Raw genomic sequence first — 19,568 nt, 5'->3', positions numbered from 1 at the left:
GCATGCCTGAGCAGTCTGTAACAGCTCAGATTTGTGAGAAATGTCTAGTCGCTGGTTTTAACACGGGAGAAGAGGCTCACCCCGCGCCCGGCCCCAGTGCAGGTCATTGTTATGATATCACAAACAATAGGACATCTGAGGAAAGTGGCACCATCTCGGCTCTCAGCAGAGGGAGGGCACAGAATTGCTCTGAAACTGGCTCCCCAGAAGAAACTGGAATGTTCTGCTGGGCTTGCCCAATTAGCCACTTTGGGAAGCAAATTGGCAATAACAACAAATTGGGTCAGAAATAATTTTTCCACATATTTCTCAAGCTTCTCTCTTTCTCTCCCAGAGAAATGAAAGGAGGAGGGACGTGTGATAAAAAATGAGGAATCTTCTTCTCCTGAGCACCTAAAAACACACCTGCTCTGTAATTGCAGAGACCACGAAAACTGCTGTGCTCAGCAACCCCGGCCAGAATTCCCAAACACCTCTGGGCTTTGTGCCTTTGTAAAATGTCCCTGTTCATTCTCTTCAGATAATCACAAACTGAATCAGAATTATGCCCAGAGTGATTCTTTCCCACGGACTCTGCTGTTATGGGGAGAGCCTGGGTTCAGCCGCACGGCGTCAGATCAAGGTCATCTTGTGTTGTTGGCGTGCACATGTTGATAGTACCCACATGCTTTCTGCTCCAAAGACAGTAGTTTTCTCTGATTAAATCATGTTCCTTTTGCTTTGCAAGTTAATGTCCAGGCAGGGGCATTGGGGTGAGGGGGACGCACCCCCCCCCCCCCCCCCCCAGGCCATGTAGGAGTTTGTGTTTCTGGGTCAGTGGATGATGTCTTCCCTTTGCCATGCCTGGCAGGCAGCCTTTGGTGGAGGCTGCCTTAACACTGACATGTTTGGTAACTTGAGAAAGAGATGGAGCAATCAGTTATCTGCTTCGGTGTTGCTTAGCAAGCCTCGTGCCCAGAGTGGCCATCTTGAATCGATTGCTCCAGGGACACGAGTCAGAAGCAAGCTCCGTGCCAATCCTGCCTGCCAGCAGATGGCTCCAGATGAGGTCATGGTTTTGACAGTTTCACAAAAGAACCCCAAACAAACCCTTACGTGTGTTGGATCATCCAGAACGGTTATGAGATGAAAAATGAATTTGGACCAAAACTTTGGAAATGTGAACCACCACTGAGGGTCTCTCTCTGACTCCTCACATCCAGGGAAACCCCAGCTGAGGCTAGAGAATATGGTTCTGATTCCCTCCCCGCCTCTCTTCTGCGTTGGGTGTTGGAACAGCTTGGGTGGCAGTGATGATCTGATTAGGGAAAGACAATTATCTCACACCTCAGTGATTGCAGGCTCCATTGAGAAGCAACTTGGCAGCTCCGGGCTGATATTCTTGGAATACTGTGTTTTTCACCAATTCCAAGAGTGTATGTGTAGCAAGTCATGTGACCACATAAGTAACATTGGAAATTCTAGAATTAAAGCATCCTCTGGGACTACTTATCATTTGGGTTGGGAAATTGGGCAGGCATATATCTTTCCAAGTTATTTTCTAGGATGACCACTGTATCTTGGCTTCCAGAATATGCATCCCTTGACAGCAACGCTTGAGTCCTTAGCACTGATCCAACTTAACCATGTCTCTCAAGCTTGCTCCCAAAGAAGGGACATCTCCCTGTTTCAGATGTGTGTGCTCAGCAGAACTGGGGTCAAGAGGGGTCGCATTTTCCTCTTTCTCCTTGATGTGGCAGAAAGAGCATTCAGTTAGAAGTATGTTTTCTACCCTTAGGTTCTAGTTCTGGAAACTTGTGAAGGCAAAAAACCAGACTTGGGGTTTGTATTGGTTTCCTATAGCTGCCATAGCAAAGTGCCGCAAGCAGGAGGTCGAACACAACGAAGACTTATTCTCTCACAGTTCAGGAGCTAGAAGTCCAAAATCGAGGTGTCAGCAGAGCTGGTTCCTTCTTGGGGCTCTGAACAGAGGGTGAATCTATTCTGTGCCTCCCTTGGGCTGCCAGAAATGCCTGGTGTCCTTGGCTCATGGAGGCATAACACCAGCCTCTACCTCCCTCTTCACATGGCATGTTTCCCCATGTGCCTCTGTGTCCAAACGTCTCTCTTCTAAGGACACCTGTCACTGAATTAGGGCCCACCCTCCTCCGGTCTGACCTCATCTTAACTACATTAGCGAAGACACTATTTCCAAATAAGGTCCATTCATGGGTACTGGGGTTGGGACTTGCACATGTCTTCTGGGAGGACCCAGTTCAATCCACTATAGGATCTGATTCACAAATCCATCCCCAGCACCAGCATCCCCTGCCATCTGCATGCCTTTAGCAGATCATGGAGTTTCTAGGTCCATTTCCTTATCTGTGGGATAATAACACTCAACTAGGCAATCTCGTGTTGTGCTCGCTGGTGTATAGTCTTGTTCAGAGTGTTGCACCTTGTCGGGGTAGGGGGAAGATATCAACCCAGGAGGGGCTTGAGTTTTAAATGTGACCCTCACGTTCTTTCAGTACTGCACTTCCAAACTGGACAATATTTGCGAAGTGAGCTTCACCTGAAATCCATCAAGTGCTAGGTCTTTGGACCCATGCACGGCATTTTATCACAGGTGTGCAGGACACACCGTTGGAGGAGCTAGCCCTCAAATATCTGCATTTTCCCTTAACATGGTGGGCTTAGAGGAAAGCCCCTAATTTCAGAAAGACAAGCCAGGGTTGAGCAACTCAGAGGTGTTCTGGGGACCGGCCCGGCCTCGCTGGTGTGCCCAGCAAGGAAGTCAGAGCTGAAAGCAACAGCCTGGGCTCAGGGCGGCCCAGTGTTGCTGTTACCCCAGGTACCCCCCGCCCCTGCCCCGCTCTCTGTTTCCCTCTGTACAGTGATGCTTGTTTCTTCAGCAGTTTTTCTCATTCCCAGGGTTGCGAAGCCCCATCTCCAGTCCCTCAGAGGACTTCCTTTCGCACCATTGGTTTCTACCCCAGCTCCCCTCCCCATCCCATTATTCATCATGGTGCTTCATTTATTCTAGGAGCTGCTCCCAAGGTGCACGTGAGCCAGGCCTGCGAGGGTGATGCATGGGCCACACAAGGGTGACTGCCACATGGGCACTTTCTTCAAGGAGCTCGGTCCACAGGCAAGAAGTCAAGGCACAATATGCCAAGTGCAAGGATGGAGGCATGCACAGGTGTGTGCTGAGTGCAGAAGATGAGCAGCTAACCCAGCCCGGAGCCCAGGAAGACTTCCCGGGGGAGGAGGCCGATGATTCAGGGGTAAGTGGGAGTCATCAGTGAGTTTGGTAGGAGAGCGAGGCACTCCATCCAGAGGGGGAAACGAGCAGACAGGAGGCATGGACAGCAAGGTGAGTGTTGTGTGCAGCTTGTCGTCAGAGGGTGACTCCTGCGCTCAGACTCGCAGGTCATAAAAGCAGGGACAGCCGTGGAAATTGCTTCCTGTGGCATTTCCTACAGATGAAACTTCATCTTAGACCTGCTTATAAAGGGGAAGCCAGGCTAACCCCAATCTGGGTGTGGTCCATTCCTAACTCTCTAAAGTGCGTGTACAGCAGGAAAGAGTTTAAAATACATGCGGCGATTGGTCTTTCTTGGTCTGAAGACCCTCATGGAAGAGCATCGGTTTGCTTCTGGATGTTACCATCGGGAGGTCGGTGGGCAAGCCAGAGGCAGGCCGACAGCGTGCCACCCTGCTGGGTGCACGGACTTGAAAGAGGGGCAGCCTGTGGTGGGGGTTGGGGAAAACTTATTATCCTCCACCAGTTAAGACTCTGCTTGAGGTCTTTGTGTGTTTGGCGAGCCTGTGGGGGTCCAGCCTGTCCTTGACTCCATCTCCTGGGCAGTTAATCCCATCTGGCCAGAAGCTTCTCCTTCTTTGAAGACACCTTAGCTATTCTGCAGGGCTCTGCTCATCCCCATTCCCCCTCTGTGAACCCCTCTAAAGCCCTCCAGGAGAAATTAATAAGCACACCCCATAACTGATGTTCTCTTGGTATTTTGTTCATAATAATCATAATAATACCTTACCATGGACAAGGCTGCTCAAAGTTTGTGCTTGACAGAACTATAGTGAGTATGCACATTTTCTCGTATAATGTGCCTGTGAAGCCTGTGAGCATAAAGCTCTCAGGTCTGCCACTTTTGGGGAGCAGGACTGGGGACGGGCTCGGCTGCCACACTCTGTGTCCCCCACATTTACGCTGCTGCTGTCAGCCATTGGCTGGCTGAGTTGGGCAGGGATACAGACTGCAAAGTGTGGGTCTCCTCTGATGTGCAACACCGACTCCAGGGTATCCCACTTAATCTTTCTTAGAACTGCACATAGGCTAAAACTCTTCCTGACCACCCTGCTTTCCTTCTATCCCCATCTCCTCTGCAGGGGCAGCTACATGGTGATCTGGTGATTCTGCCCGCCTCCTCCAGCTCCCCAGCCCCCAGGAACTCACGAGCACAGCTAATCCTATTGTGGTGCTTGCTTCTCAAGGGCCTAAACCAACAGTCTCCCAGTAACCCCACCGAGAGGGCATGTTTCTCCCCACTGCCCTGAGGTGGAAACTGAGGCTCAGAGGGGTTTTGAAACCAGGACCTCCTGGCCCCTCTGTCTGATCTCTCTACCCTGCCATGAGGCCTCGTCTTCCCTGGGTACTTGTTCCTTGTGGAGAGTCTTTCCTGTGTTTATCTGTTCTTCCACCAGCTTCCATGGCTTGTAGGGCCCAGGTCATCTTTGGCAGTCCAGTTCCTAGCTCAGTGCTCTACCCTAGCAGATGCTAAATAATTGTTTGCTGCATGAATGTATCCAAATACCTATTTACTGAGGCTTTCTGGTTCCAGCTCCTCCAGAGAGCCTTCCTTTGCTCCCCCAACCCCCCGCCCACGGTGACAGCTCTGTCCTAGACCCCCACTGCCCATGCAATGCTCACCGAAGCAGGGACTTCACTGTTCTCGAAGGGCCCATGTGTTCTCTTCTTCGGTCACCAAATAGAGGCATTCAGAGTCTAGTCCTTAAAGGCAGGGATGACGTCTGCTTCTTTAGTATCCCACACACCCACCAGTTGGGGACACCTAGTAGACATTTGATCAATACTTTTTGATTGACCTTAACTCATTCATTTTTAAACTCTGTTACCCATTTTTCCCTCTGTCCCTACTCCCACCCCAACGTAGACTATTGGGTTCCAAGGTCTTTCAGCTTCTGGCATTTGTTCTATTCTGGTTTATCTTTATGCTCTACGACATGCATTCTCAATGCGGGCAGTATTGTCCTGAAAGGGGCAAAAATTAGTTCTTGGAAGATGAAAAAATCTAATTTTTTTAATGTATAAATTTAGCATAGATATACATTCAGTACATAAACAGATGTATCTGTGGTATTAAAATTTCAGGGGAAAAAGATTCTGGAATAAACCTGAAAAAAATCTTGTGGGAAGTGATTCAGAAAAAAAATTGTAGAAAGTTTCTGGTGGGGAGGTGGGTCGGGTGGTGGGGCAAGAATGGAGGAAAAGAAAAAAAAAGATTGAGTAACACAAGCCTAGGAGTTAGATGGGACCATGGTACAGAGACCCTGTCTGTTTTGTCCACTAGAATATTCCCTTGGAACCCAGCACAGCCTATGGCAAAAAGTCCACAGTCTTTATTAACTAACCTTTATTAGGTAATTAATTAATTAATTAATTTATTTATTTATTTATTTATTTATTTATTTGAGAGAGAGCACAAGAGGGGGGAGAGTCAGAGGGAGAAGCAGACTCCCTGCTAAGCAGGGAGGCTGATGTGGGACTCGATCCAGGGACTCCAGGATCATGACCTGAGCCGAAGGCAGTCGCTTAACCAACTGAGCCACCCAGGCGCCCTAGGTAATTAATTTATTAATTAATCTTTATTTATGGAGTAGATGAACGAGTGACAGAGCTGGGGAGACATTTGAAAAATTTGCTGTATATGGGTAGGTTCTACCCTGGAGTAGTCAATCTGATCAAATGCCCATCACTGTTTTTCCTTTCCTTTTTTCTTTTTTTTTTTTTTTGAAGATACTTTTTAGAGCGGTTTAAGGTTCACAAGAAAATTGAGAAGAAAGTATAGGTATATCCTGTATGCCCTCTGCCCGACACATGCATAGCCTTCCGCATGATCAGCATCAGTCAGCAGAGTGGTACATTTGTTCCAACTGATGAACCTACACTGATACATACTCAAAACCTATAGTTTACATTAGGGTTTGCTTTTGCTGTTGTACATTCTAGGCATGTATAATGACATATATCCATCATCATAGTATCATACAGAGTATTTTCAGTGCCCTGAAAATTTTCTCTCTTCTGCCTATTTATCCCTATCTGTCCCTACCCCTCCAAACCCTTGGCAACCACTGACTTTTTTACTGTTTCTTTAGTTTTGCTTTTCCCAGGATGTCACAGAGTTGGAATCACATAGTATGTAGCCTTTTCAGATTGGCTTCTTTCACTTAGAATATGTATTTAAGGTTTCTCCATGTCTTTTCATGGCTTGGTAGCTCATTTCCTTTTGTGTTTGTTTTTGTTTTTTATTAAAGTATAATTAACATACAGGGTTATATCAGTTTTAGGTGTACAATATAATGATTCATCAATTCTATGCATTACTCAGTGCTCATCATGATGAGTGTACTCTTAATCCCCTTGACCTATTTCACCCATCCCCCACCCACCTCCCTTCTGGAAACCACCACTTTATTCTCTACATTTAAGAGAATGTTTTTTTTGGTTTGTCTCTTTTTTTCTTCTTCTTTGTTTTGTTTCTTCAATCCCACATATGAGTGAAATCATAGGGTCATATCTTTTTAGTGCTGAGTGATATTCCATTGTTTGGATGGACCACAATTTATTTATCCATTCTCCTACCAAAGGCTATCTTGGTTACTTCCGAGTTTTGGCAACTAGGAATAAAGCTGCTATAAACATCTATATTCAGGTTTTTGTGTGGGCATAACTTTTCAGTTTGTTTGAGTAAAATATCTAGGAGCATAATTGCTGGATTATACAGTAAGAATATGTATAATTTTATAAGAAACTACCAAACTGTCTTGCAAAGTAGATGTACGATTTTGATTCCCACCAGCAATGAATGAGAGTTCCCGTTGCTCTACCTCTTTGCCAGAATTTGCTCTTGTCCGTGTTCCAGATTTTGGCCATTCTACTGGGTATGTAGTGGTTTCTCATTGTTTAAATTTGCAATTTCCCTGATGACATATGATGTGGAGCAACTTTTCATATGCTTGTTTGCCATCATATATCTTCCTTGATGAGGTGTCTCTTAAAGTTTTTGGCCCACATTTTAGTCAGGTTATTTGTGTTCTTATCGTTGAGTTTTAAGAGTTCTTTGTATATTTAAAATAACAGTTCCAGGAGTTTTGTTGATTATTTCAGATTTTTTTTACATAGACAGTCATGTCATCTGTGAATAAAAAAAGTTGTATTTTTTCCTTCTCAATCTGTATACCTTTTATTTCTTTTTCTTCCTGACTACATTAGCCAGGACTTCCAGTATGATATTGAAAAGGAATGGTGAGAGGAGATATCCTTGCCTTATACTTTAGTGGAAAACTTCACATTTCTCATCATTAAGTATGATGTTTTCTGTAGGGTTTTTTGTATGTAGCTTGTATTAAGTAAAAAATGTTCCCTATTATTCCTACTTTACTGAGAATTTTTGTCATGAATGGTTGTTGGATTTGTCAAAAGCCTTTTCTTCATCTATTGACATGATTATGTGATTTTTTCAGTCTTTTGATGTGATGGATTACATTAATTGATTTTTCAAATATTGAACCAGCTTTGCATATCTGAGATAAATTCCACTTGGTTGTAGTGCGTAATTCTTTTCATCCTTTTTTGGATTTGAGTTGCTAATATTTTTGAAGATTTTTGCATCTATGTTCAAGAGAGGTATTAGTCTATAGTTTTCTTTTTTAAAAAAAGATTTTATTTATTTGAAAGAGAGAGAGAGAGCACATGAGCAGGGGGAGGGGCAGAGGGAGAGGGAGAAGCAGACTCCCCACTAAGTAGGGGGCCTGATGTGGGGCTCAATCCCAGAACCCTGAGATCATGACTTGAGCCAAAGGCAGATGCTTAACTGACTGTGAGCCACTCAGGCGCCCCAGTCTATAGTTTTCTTATAATGCCCTTGTCTGGTTTTGGTATTAGGGTGATGCTTACCTCAGGGAATAAGTTAGGGATTATTTCTTCTGCTTCTATCCTCTGAAAAAGATTATAGAGAATTGGTATGATTTCTTCCTTCAGTGTTTTGTAGAATTTACCAGGGAACCTATCTGGGTCTGGTGTTTTCTGTTTTGGAAGACTATTAATTATTAATTTAATGTATTTAATAGATGTAGGGCTGTTCACACCATCTATTCTCTTTGTGTGTGGATTTTGACAGATTATGTTTTTCAAGGAATTAGTCCTTTCATCTAGGGTATCAAATTTGTGGGCATAGAATTGTTCATAATATTCCTTTATAATACTTTTAATTTCCATGGGAACTGTAGTGATGTCCCCCCTTTCATTTCCAATATCAGTAAGTTGTGTCCTCTCTCTTAGTCTGACTAGAGGCTTTCAGTTTTATTGATCTTTTTGACCACTCACCATGTTTTTACTCCCAGTGAGTAAGTTCATTTTATATCTAATCATTATCACCCTTATCTCATGGAATGGTTCAAATTGAAGATTTAATCCAGATATTTAAAATCATTAACCTAGTGATTTTCTTCAGAGTAGAGTTTTGGTGGAACATTGTCATGAGAAGAAATATTTTAGAGAGATTACTCTCATCTCAAATTGATTTTCTTTTGGAAGTGGCAGCTTATAAGGCAGGAACCGAATGGGGTGAGGGCATTCTGCCAGGAAGAGCCTAGGAGTTCCTTCTGAATTTTATTTCAACATTAAATTGCAACATTGAATTGCATTTTGACAGCAAGTACATCACTTTTACTTAGATTACGCTTTTTGGGTGGGAGGGTGCTGGTGGAGATTATGAAAGAGTATAAAGTACCCTCCCCTCTAGCTATCCCTTGGGTCCATCATTGCTCTTGGGAGGTTTCCTTAGGTGTAAAAAATAATTGTACCTACTTCATTAGTGATACTATTATTATCCTTATTTTACAGATGTAGAAGACTTGGGCTCAACATTTTAAATGTAGTGTAAATATGTAGTAAGATTCAATGCCAGGATATTAACCTAGGTCTAGCTGCTTACAAAGACCAAGCACCTCTCATCATTGTGTACAGGCTGCACAAGAATTTATGAAGTTTAAAGATGGCAGGGCTGTAATCTAATTAATTTATTAAGAATTTTCTGCCTCTGCACAAAGTTATTTTCAGGCTGTAGCGTCTTAATTAAAAGGCTCCAAACATCATGGCCCAGACTTCAGGTGAATGGAGTTGAGTGATGGAGGCCCAATAGAAAAACCCTACTCCGTATATTTCCTTATTTATCCTGGTTCTCTTGGTGCCTTAACCTGGGCAATAGTTAAAAATCGAAATAAACATAATAAACAATTATTAATTATTGTTAATTATTTTTGCCCATACTCAGGGTCCTCTAGTCTATCTTAGCTCCTGGGGATTTTAATTAGATATATTCAACTGAAGAGGCTGAAATGTGCTGGGAGATTTGCGTGTGTGTGTGTGTGTATGTGTATCTGTGTGTGTCTGTGTGTGTAAGATGGGGAACCCCACCACTGTTGGTACTTGGAGTAGACCTCATTCATACTGGTCCTGAGTAAGGCAACATCATTTGTGACTTAAAAAGCCAACTTTTGAAATCAAGTTATTTATCAATCACTCCTCCAAATTCAATGGCATGGTAGGAAAAAGGCAGGAGAAATAAAAGTATATTTGTAGAACTTAAAATTTACCCAAGGCTGCAAGGTACATTTGCTGGTGCTTTCAGACTGCAGATCCAGAGCTCAGGACAGGATCCTTTTTTTTTTTTTTTTTTTGCTGGAGTTCTCTATCAGTCTGGATTTTCTCAGGAGAATGGAACAAATCTAAGTATTCTAGGAATAAAGGGCTTTAAGCTAGGAATTAGGATCTATATGAGTATTGGAAGAGCTAGGGTTACAAAGGTCAGAAAAATTGCTGCAGAAAATCGGGAAAGCTGTAGCCAGAAGGTTGGGCAAGTAGACACTAATGATCTTAGGCTTCTCCAAAGCTTCTAAGGAAACTGCTATAGTTCTGAAGAATTCTGCAGAAGATTCTACCAACTGGCTTAATCTGCAGTAGCAGAACGGGTGATTCATGAGCACTGGCTGAAAAGCAGCTGTGGATCTCACATCTGCTCACATGTCTGCTGACACAATCTCCAGAGAAGAATGGCCTCTGCTCCTCACAGGTCTCATTGGCAAACCCCGACTTGGTGCCACACTGGGGAGGGATTCTGGGAATTGTAGTTTCCCCATCCTTAGATGGGTGTGGCAGGTGATACCATGTTGATAAAAGGCCATTCACTCCAGTTGGTCCCCAAGGTGGGCTTTTATGCCATTATTCTTTCTGGTGTAATGATTACAGGCAAACTTGACTTACAGAGAGCAGGTCTAGGAGCATCCCTTCTACATGTTATCTTCTCTTCCATGGTCTCCCCTAAAAATTCTCCTTGCCTCCTTCCTTCTTAATCCTGTCGCCAGCAGGCCCTCATCTACTGGCCTTGGGTTTTGCTTAACTCTTAGCTGTGGGCTGACTCACTAAGTGGTTACCCATCTTTTCTTCTGAGAGGATGATTGATGCCTTGCAGGGCACCTACCATTGGTCACAGAGTAGGGCCTCAGTAAAGGTAAGTTCCTTTCTTCCCTATACTAGGTATTTGATGGTTTTGTCTATCCATTATCCATTCATCCTCCTATGGGCATAGCAGCTCCATTCATGTTGGGAACTATCCCTTTTCTATTCCACAACCATGTGTCCATGTGGTTTAGATAAGGCTGACCACTGCTTTGCTTCCTTTCTGCCCACCCTTCCACCTGCTTCAGGAGTGGGTGTATGACTTGGATTTGGCCAATCAGTGTTTCCCATCCCTCTGGTCCTTATGATTGGCTGAGGGATGGGCATGTGACTCAGATTGATCCAGTGAGGGTCTAATCTGGAAATTACGTGGGAACTGTGGGAAAGAGAAGCCCACTCCCTCTTTTTTTTGGCCTGGGTGATTCAGGTGATTAAATGTAAGCCTGGAGATGCTGGAGACCTCTTTGTCTTTAAGAATCAAGTACCCACCTAAAATTCAGCCATCACAGAGGAAGTGGAGTCCAGAGATGGAGAGAGCCCTGAAAACTTTGTGGGGTCCCTAGATTCAGTTTAGTTTAAGGCTTCTGGACATTCATGCCCCTGGTGAAGCCCTCATCCTTGACCTTCAATCCACAATGATTCTGGGACCAAAAGTAAGACATTCTGAGGAACAAAAGAGAAGATTTCAGATCAAGAGTAATATAACTGATGGCTGTATCAGGAAAAAGAGCAGGGCCATGTTTAAAGTTGAATTAGACACCAAGTACCAGCACCATGGATCTCTTGTGCTCTTCTTGAACCTTTCCAGAATCTTCCCAGAGTCTGTCCCTAAAATCTCTAAGCACCTCTTATGCCTGCTTTAGGAACATTTGCTTTACCTCAAACCCTGGAATTTAAGAAAAGTAACGTATCATGTTCAATATTTTTGCTCTAATAATTAACAGTATAAGTATATGCCAGGAAATGACTCTATATTTACTAAGACAGTACTGGGTATTCTCTATGTTTCAGTGGCTTTTACAAAAAATATGAGTCCTTACTAGTGTTTTGTACGTTGTTTGAAACAAAATATATTTCAGTTACGGAGGGCTATAGTAGTCTTGGCGATTTGACCCCTGAATATAATTGTCATGTATTACAGTGTTTTTATTAAAGTTCTGATTTCAAATAACTGGCCTACAAATGAATTTTTAGTATACAGGCTTGGGGAATTCTTTGTTTCTCTAGTTTAGCATTTGTTATTACAGAGGACTTCATATATGTATGCTATATACTAAAAAATGCAAGCTCAATGTTAAAAAAAAATCTTATGCAGAAAAGCCAAAATGAGCATGCTTTTGAGCTGTGATAATAGAAGCCCAGTGTCTGGGTGAAGAGAGGTGAACCTCTGTGCTGGTCAGACCACACAGAGCAGTGTGGGATATGGCCAATTGCATGGTCAAACCACTACAAGGAGCTCTGCTATGGAGCCAAATTCTAAGGACTTTGATCAATGGGAACAGTCTGGAGGAGAGTGGTGGGATACTCGGACATAGGAAACCCCAAAAGATTGTCAAAGGATCTAAGAATGTTTAGTCTGGAACATATAGGGCTTGAAGAGAACACATGGTCATTTAGTAGGTGATGGGTCTGCTCATTCTGTGTGGTTCTGAGGGCTGAACCAAGCCAGTGAAGGTAGGTGAAGGAAGATAGAGTATAAATGTCTGGGGATGGTCACAGCTGGAGGGGTTTGCTTGACCTGGCTAACCAGGAAATTTGGCTGGCAGAGCAGTTAAGAGCTGCAGTTCTGGGGTTAGATGCCTTGGTTAGGATCCTGCTTAACAGATATGTGACCTTGACAGATTCCTGATTTGGAAATTAGAACACATAGGAATGGTTACGGGGAGTTAACTGAGATGAATGTGAAAGTTTGCAAGATTATGGGCAAGGACGTACCTAACAGACTGCCGAGCACAATAAGTACAGTTGTCTAATTAGTTGTTTGTTGACTGACTGAGTGAATGAATGAAATGAATGGATCATTCCTAATGTCTCATCCACCTGTGATTCTGGTGCCTCATCAAAAATAGCAGCAGTTAGGGGCACCTGGTTGGCTCAGTCGGTTAAGCGTCTGCCTTTGGCATAGGTCATGATCTCAGGGCCCTGGGATGGAGCCCCGCATCGGGCTCCTGGCTCAGCGGGGAGCCTGCTTCTCCCTCTCCCTCGCTGCTCCCCCCGCTCATGCTTTCTCTCTCTCACCCTCTCAAATAAATAAATCAAATCTTTTAAAAATAGCCGCATTTAAAAAACTTTTAAAAATAGCATTTTCGGGGCGCCTGGGTGGCTCGGTCATTAAAGCGTCTGCCTTCAGCTCAGGTCATGATCCCAGGGTCCTGGAATCGAGCCCCTCATCAGGCTCCCTCTCCCACTCCCCCTGCTTGTGTTCCCTCTCTCGCTGTGTCTCTATCTGTCAAATAAATAAATAAAAAATCTTTAAAAAAAATAGCATTTTCTTTTTTGCGGATATACATCAATTCTATTTTTATGGGTTTTAATATATCTTATATATTTGATACATAATATATAATGTATAATTATATAATAAATAACAGAAATTATAAGTATATAAATATATAGATATATAACATAATTTATAAAATATAATAGATTTATATATAATATATATTTATATTATATATATATTTACAGTTTAAAAGTATAGAAAATCAAGAGGCAGGAAAGAAAAAAACACCCATGATGATCTCATCCACCATAAATAACCACTAACATTTCCTTTGATTCTTTTTCCATGTCTTTGTTTACATAGTTGGATCACACTATGTACAGATTCTGTTTCCTGCATAGGTTTTTTTTGTGGGTTTTTTTTGGCTAAACATTACATGGTAGTTTGATTGCTTTTGGTGTTTGTTTATTCATTTACTCCTTCAATCTTGAGCATTCACTGAGCACCTACAATGTGTTCAGGTCCAGAAATAGAGAGATGAACAGAAGACTATTCTTGGCCTCCGTTGGCCAAGCCAGGTGCTAGATGTCGGGTTCGTAACAGTGAATAATGGGATATTAAACAATTAAAACCCCTGTTTTTACCATTTTCATTGAAACGCTTGCCCCAAATGTATGTTATCAACAGTTAACGTGTTTCTTTTTACCGTTGGAGTAGAAAATCTTCCCCAAATAATCCGTTCCTTTGCCTTTAACAATGCTTGCCTCGCTGCTGTAACCACCCAATTGCTTGGAGCTGCCAATGCGCACACTGCAGTACTAGACACGTTCCCAGATGATGCTTAATTAAATCCTTTAATTATTAGCCACTCACCACATTTGCATCTTGCCCTAGCGCTTAGCAGCAGAATCACTTAGGGGGAGAAGCCAGCCTCCCGTCTGTCCAAATTACTGCCTCATTTAGAATTTCATCAGATTCAGGAAAGTTGGGATTCTGAACATTTTTTTGAACTCACCAGCATTTAGCTTTGTGCTAAGCAAGTCTTTACACTTTGAAAATGCCCTTTATCCAAATCGATAAGTTAAGCCCAGACTTCAAGTTGTACCCAAATATAGATTAGCTTAATCAAAGTCATTGATGAGAGTAGCATTATCAAAGGTAACTGGAAAGCGATACTTTTATAGCTTTATGTACCAAAACCCTGTGCCACTGTGGAAACTGTATAGGGTGTGTGTGTGTGTGTGTGTGATTCAAGCTGTGAAGGCAGTTATGGAGGGAAAGAGGAATGGCGAAACCTGAATGGAATGGCGAAACCTGAATTGAATTTCTGCTTGGCCATGGGTTAACTAATGACCTGTCATTCCCCTTGTCCTGGTCTCAGAGTCCCAATCTCTTACACAGTCCCACTCCCCGGGGATGGTGCAAGGCTGAGGGCAGGCAGTAGAAAGGAAAGCACCTTCCAGGTATAAAGAAAACGGGGACTGGGAGGCATGAGTTGGCAAGAAGTATGGAGGCCACAAGGGGACGAGAAACCTCCACATACCACTTAGGAGGGAAAACAATAGTGCTAACCATGTGCCTTGTTTTGTAACCTACTTTTAATGCCTATTTTATCTTTGGCCCTGGCACAGGGTTGGGAGGCAGGATTGATGTTAAACTCCATTTTACAAATGGGGAGACATCCTCAGAGTGCCTGAGAGAGCCACCGACTCCTCCCCAATGTTCACGCCCTGAATGAAATATTTCAAAGCAGGAGACAAAGCAGAGCCGGTCAGTCCGGGTGCTCTGTCCTCTTTGTGCCCGTGAGGAACCAGGAGGCTGAGCCCTGGTGCTGGGCTGCCGTGGGGTCTGTCGTTTCTCTTGGGGGGAAGCGTCTTCAGTCCTCCCTCCTCAGAGTCCTCCCATGTTGGTAGGCACAGCACCAATGGCTGCAGCCCCTGAGGATACCGTAAGACAGGGGAGACAAAAACTCTTTCATGGAAGCAGAGAAAATATTTGGCAATATGAAGAACGGATATGGTGCTCAAAAATATTGTTTAAGTCCAGACTTTCATCACGCAGATACTCCATTGGTGTTCCTGACGCCTTCTTTGACCGTCCTATCTAAAATAACTTGCCACCGACATCTATCTGGGTCTTCTCCCCGTCCCAGCATAATTTTCCTCCTGAGCACCTGTTCCCCTCTACCCGACTAGAAGACTTTTGGTCTGTTTGCTTATTGTCTAACTCTTCCCCATTCCCCCTTTCCAGAAGGCAAGCTCAATGAGGCTGGGCTCTGCTGTGTTCCCTGCCCGACACCCTAACCGTAGCCTAGGACCTGGGGCATGGTAGGTGCTCAGTAAATATTTGTTGAATAAATAAATGAATGTGAGCAACTCCTAGAATCTTCTGAAGTTTGTATGTGATGGAATCTGCCTTAAAAACTCTTTATTTATACAAAAAGACTTAATTAGGGATGATTCTTCTCTGGATAAGATGATGTAAGAGCATTTGCCCAGGCTTGTTGTAAGTCCTACTTAGAAAAATGGCTTTTCACGAGCACTCTTTATGTGGCAGGTATTGTGCTGGGCACTTGGGATTTAAAACAAAAACAAAAATAAAACAAAATAGTGAATAGAACATGACTCTGCCCCCACACTATGGGTGGGACAGGTAAGGAAGCAGATCATTAGAGTAGAATGTGAGGTGATTGGCTTGTTCAAGCTGCTGAGGGAGTCTGGGAAGGGAAGCAAATAACTTACCCAGAGGAGTTGGGAAAAGTTTTAGAGAGGAGATAAAGAGAAGAACAAGACATTCCAAGCAAGGAAAGAATGTATGAAGGCAAGACATCATTAAAAGGGCAAGGATGGCTATGCACGGCGGCGCAGGTTGTACACTGCACAACTCCAGTTGTGTGGGGGTGGGGTGGGGAGGGACATTCATATTTTAGTCTGTGTGCAGTGTGGTCGCCCTGTGAAAGGACCAAGCAAGTCCAGAGAATAGAGAGAAATGCAGAGAAGCTGGGAGGTAGGGTGAATTTAATGGAAATGAGGGAAATGGCTAGAGGGTAGGACGGGAGGCAAAGTCAGAATGTGGAGGGCCTTGTAAGCAAGGTAAGGAGTTTGACGTTTCCTCTCTAGGCCACTGAAGGCTAATGGCACAAAAACCAGAGATGAGAAGGCTCAAAGTAGCATGCTCTGTTCTGGGTATGATAATGAGGATGGGGTGCTTACACGATCTTCTCGTGGAAACAGGCCCTGTTTCCCTCTCCTGAGTGGTTCTGAGCAAAGGAAAGCCACAGAGTACAGCTGTGGAGCAGATGACATGCAGGTAGAGGCAGCAGAAAGTTCTGAGACCTGTAGTTCTGAGGGTCTTCTCCCCACCGATTGAGCCCCTGGAGGAGCCGTCATCAGGAGCGGTCCACGGCCTGAGTCTGGAGCCCCGTGGCTGGTCGGTCACAGGAGCAGAGGCCTCTGGGAGAGGGGGAAGCCCCTCTTCGGGGTCTCTGGTTGCCCTGGGACTAGAACTCAAGCTTGGAAATCGGAGGTAGAGCTCTCAGAGCCCTGGGAACTGGTCAGCAGGTTTTAGGACTGGTGTCCCTTGGTAGCTTATTGGCTTAAACGCATTCATTCTCTCTTTGGAACCACCCCACTAACCACCTAGATCTTACGCTCCTGTTCTCAAAATTCTTGTTCTTTTATTTTGCAGAAACCTCTGGCCCCTTCGACCTCTGTATTTATCATTCTCATGTCCCTTCATGCTTCCTTCCTTAGATGTTGCTGTTCCATCCTAGATATCATTCTCTTCTCACTTCATATTCTTTCCCTGCCTTCTCTCACCCTCCTGTTATCTGTTCCTGGGTGACTCCTGACACCCAGGGTCTCTTGCGCCTGAGGTCAGGCCCCTTTAAACAACCGTCTTGACCTCCTTGACCTCTCCATCTGGATGCCCACCCCCCCGCCCCCAGCCACATCAAACCTAACAGGACACCAGCCCTCACGTAGGCAGAACCCGTTTCCCCTTGCAAATCCGGACCTTCTCCTGGGTCCTTGCTCAGTGAACTGGCTGCCAGTCACCCAAAAACTGGACCTAGAAACCTGTGGTTGGTACTGACACCTCCCTCCCCTGAGCCCACGTCGGAGCCAATGGCTTATCAAGGTCTGTGTTAGTTCTGCTTCTGCTCTCTCATGTCCAGCCTTCCCCAAATCCCTGCTCTCAGGTCTTCATTCCTGCCCTGGATTATGGAGATGGCTTCTGAAGAGCTTCTCTTGCCATCCCTTAAGCCTTCCTCGATGAGCTGCCCAAGTTGCCTCTTTAAAGCGCTGGACCTCCCTGGCCCCTCTGGCTAAACTGGCTCTGGAGCCTCAGGACCTCAGCCCTGCAGGCCCTCCTCGGCCCCTGCTTCCCCAGCCGGCCTCACGCCTGGCCCTCCGGCTCCCACTCTGGGCCCACATGCCAGCCGCTCACACTTCAGCCCCTCAGGATGCGGAGGCAGGTGGGCTCACCACTAGGTCTTTGATCGGTGACTCCCTCGACTTGGAGTGTGTTTTTGGCAATACTCCCGAGGGGCCCTTGCTGCCCCCCCAGTAAGGAATCCTCCTTAAGTGTCCTGAGAACGGGAGCTCGTCACCCCCACTGGCCTGACTCCACATGCCTCCCCCCGAGACTTGCAAACACATCAAGAGCACAGATACTTGCCCTATTCAATTTTGTAGGGCATATTTTTGGCAGTCCATTCAATAAAAACTGAATGCATAAGTGTGTCATTTTCTTGTTTGGAAGCCAGATTTGTAGATAAACTCGGGCAGATGATGCCTCGTCTCTAGACGGCAGCCTTCTTATGGAAACTGATTGAATTCAGTAATTTCTTTCCTCCTTCTAGCGTTGATGGTGTACAAATTGGTTCAATAGGATTCTGTTATCCAAGATAAAGAAATACTTGGCACACATGCTTCTTTTTTTCTTTTAAAGATTCAGAATCTTAAATTGCAATTTAAATTTATATGTATTTAAAGTAAACACCATGGCAGCTGGTGGGAAAAGGCAAAAACCTTGAAGAGGCAGTGGCTTGTTTTTTAATTAAGGCATATCACATGACTTCATGCTTCTGAGTCTTTTACCTTATATCATCATTTGTGGAGAGACTTTGAAAATGGAAATGGTTTTCACCTGCAAGAAAGTGGGGGGCGAGGGGGATGAGCAAATGAAAAAGAACCACCACTCTCAACGAGGCAGCCCGGCCTGACCGGGTTTTCGGAGGCCCCCTTGGATTCGGATTGTTGCCCCCTTCCCCACCCCTGGCCACGAGGCAGCAAAGATGGGGGGGGAGTGTGGGGGCCAGAACCCCTTTGGCTGATTGACATTGCCCCTTAGGAGGTCCACACTGGGTTGAGCTTGATTCCTGCCCTGAGCCACCACTGTGGGGGGCCTGGCAGCCTCCCTGTTGCATCATTGTTGCTACCCAGGGTCGGGAAAGATCCATGAGTCACCAGAGTGCTCCTGGCCGATGATGGAGAGGGTCCAGGAGTGCCCGGCGACAGGCCTGACAGTGAGGCATTATTCCTTACGCGCAGTCGACACACAGTGCCTTAAAATGATTAACTCGAGGAGAAGTTTGACACCATCCTGAAAAGTTCCGAGGCTGAAAATCACCATGGTTCTCTTCACAGCTGTGCTTCCAGACGCATTCTTCGTTCTCTGTCCAGGTCCAGACGTACAGTGGATTGCACCTTCGGTGTGGAATTTGGCTTCTCCTCCCCCCGACGTTATGTACATTGTGGGAGCTGCTGATCTTAGCTTCTCATCACCCCATATGTCCTGAGGGCTGCGGCTGGGTTCCAGAAGCAGGGATGCTAATGCAGGTGGCCAGACACCCCAGACCGAAGGGAGACGTGCCAGGGGCAGCTCCCCAAGTGCCCAAGGGGCTCCTTCTGTAGAGAGCCCCAGCCTGTGAGACTGTTTGTGACCAGGATTCTCTTCTCGTTGAAATAATTTATTTTCTCTTTGTAACGAGTGAGCAACCTAAAAAAAAATTAAAGCATCTTTACTTTCACGTGGTAATTGTCTCTCTCTTTTTTTAAGATTTTATTTATTTATTTGAGAGTGAGACAGAGAGAGCTAGTGCATGAGCAGCGGGGAAGGGGCAGAGGGAGAAGCAGACTCCCGCCTGAGCAGGGAGCCCGAGGTGGGACTCGATCCCAGGACCCGGGGATCATGACCTGAGCCGAAGGCAGACGCTTAACCATTTGAGCCACCCAGGTGCCCCAATCTTTTCTAAAGATTATCAGAAGTGACCATTTATTGACTACTTCCCAGGTACAGCTGTGGGTTTTCTGTCCTCAAATCACAGTGGATTGTTCCCTCCTTCTCGGGGGACTCTAGTAACAA

The sequence above is a fragment of the Neomonachus schauinslandi genome, chromosome 6 (genome assembly GCF_002201575.2).
Source record: "Neomonachus schauinslandi chromosome 6, ASM220157v2, whole genome shotgun sequence".
Taxonomy (NCBI): Eukaryota; Metazoa; Chordata; class Mammalia; order Carnivora; family Phocidae; genus Neomonachus; species Neomonachus schauinslandi.
The sequence above is the reverse complement of the archived record's forward strand: the minus strand, read 5'-3'. Positions refer to the sequence as shown.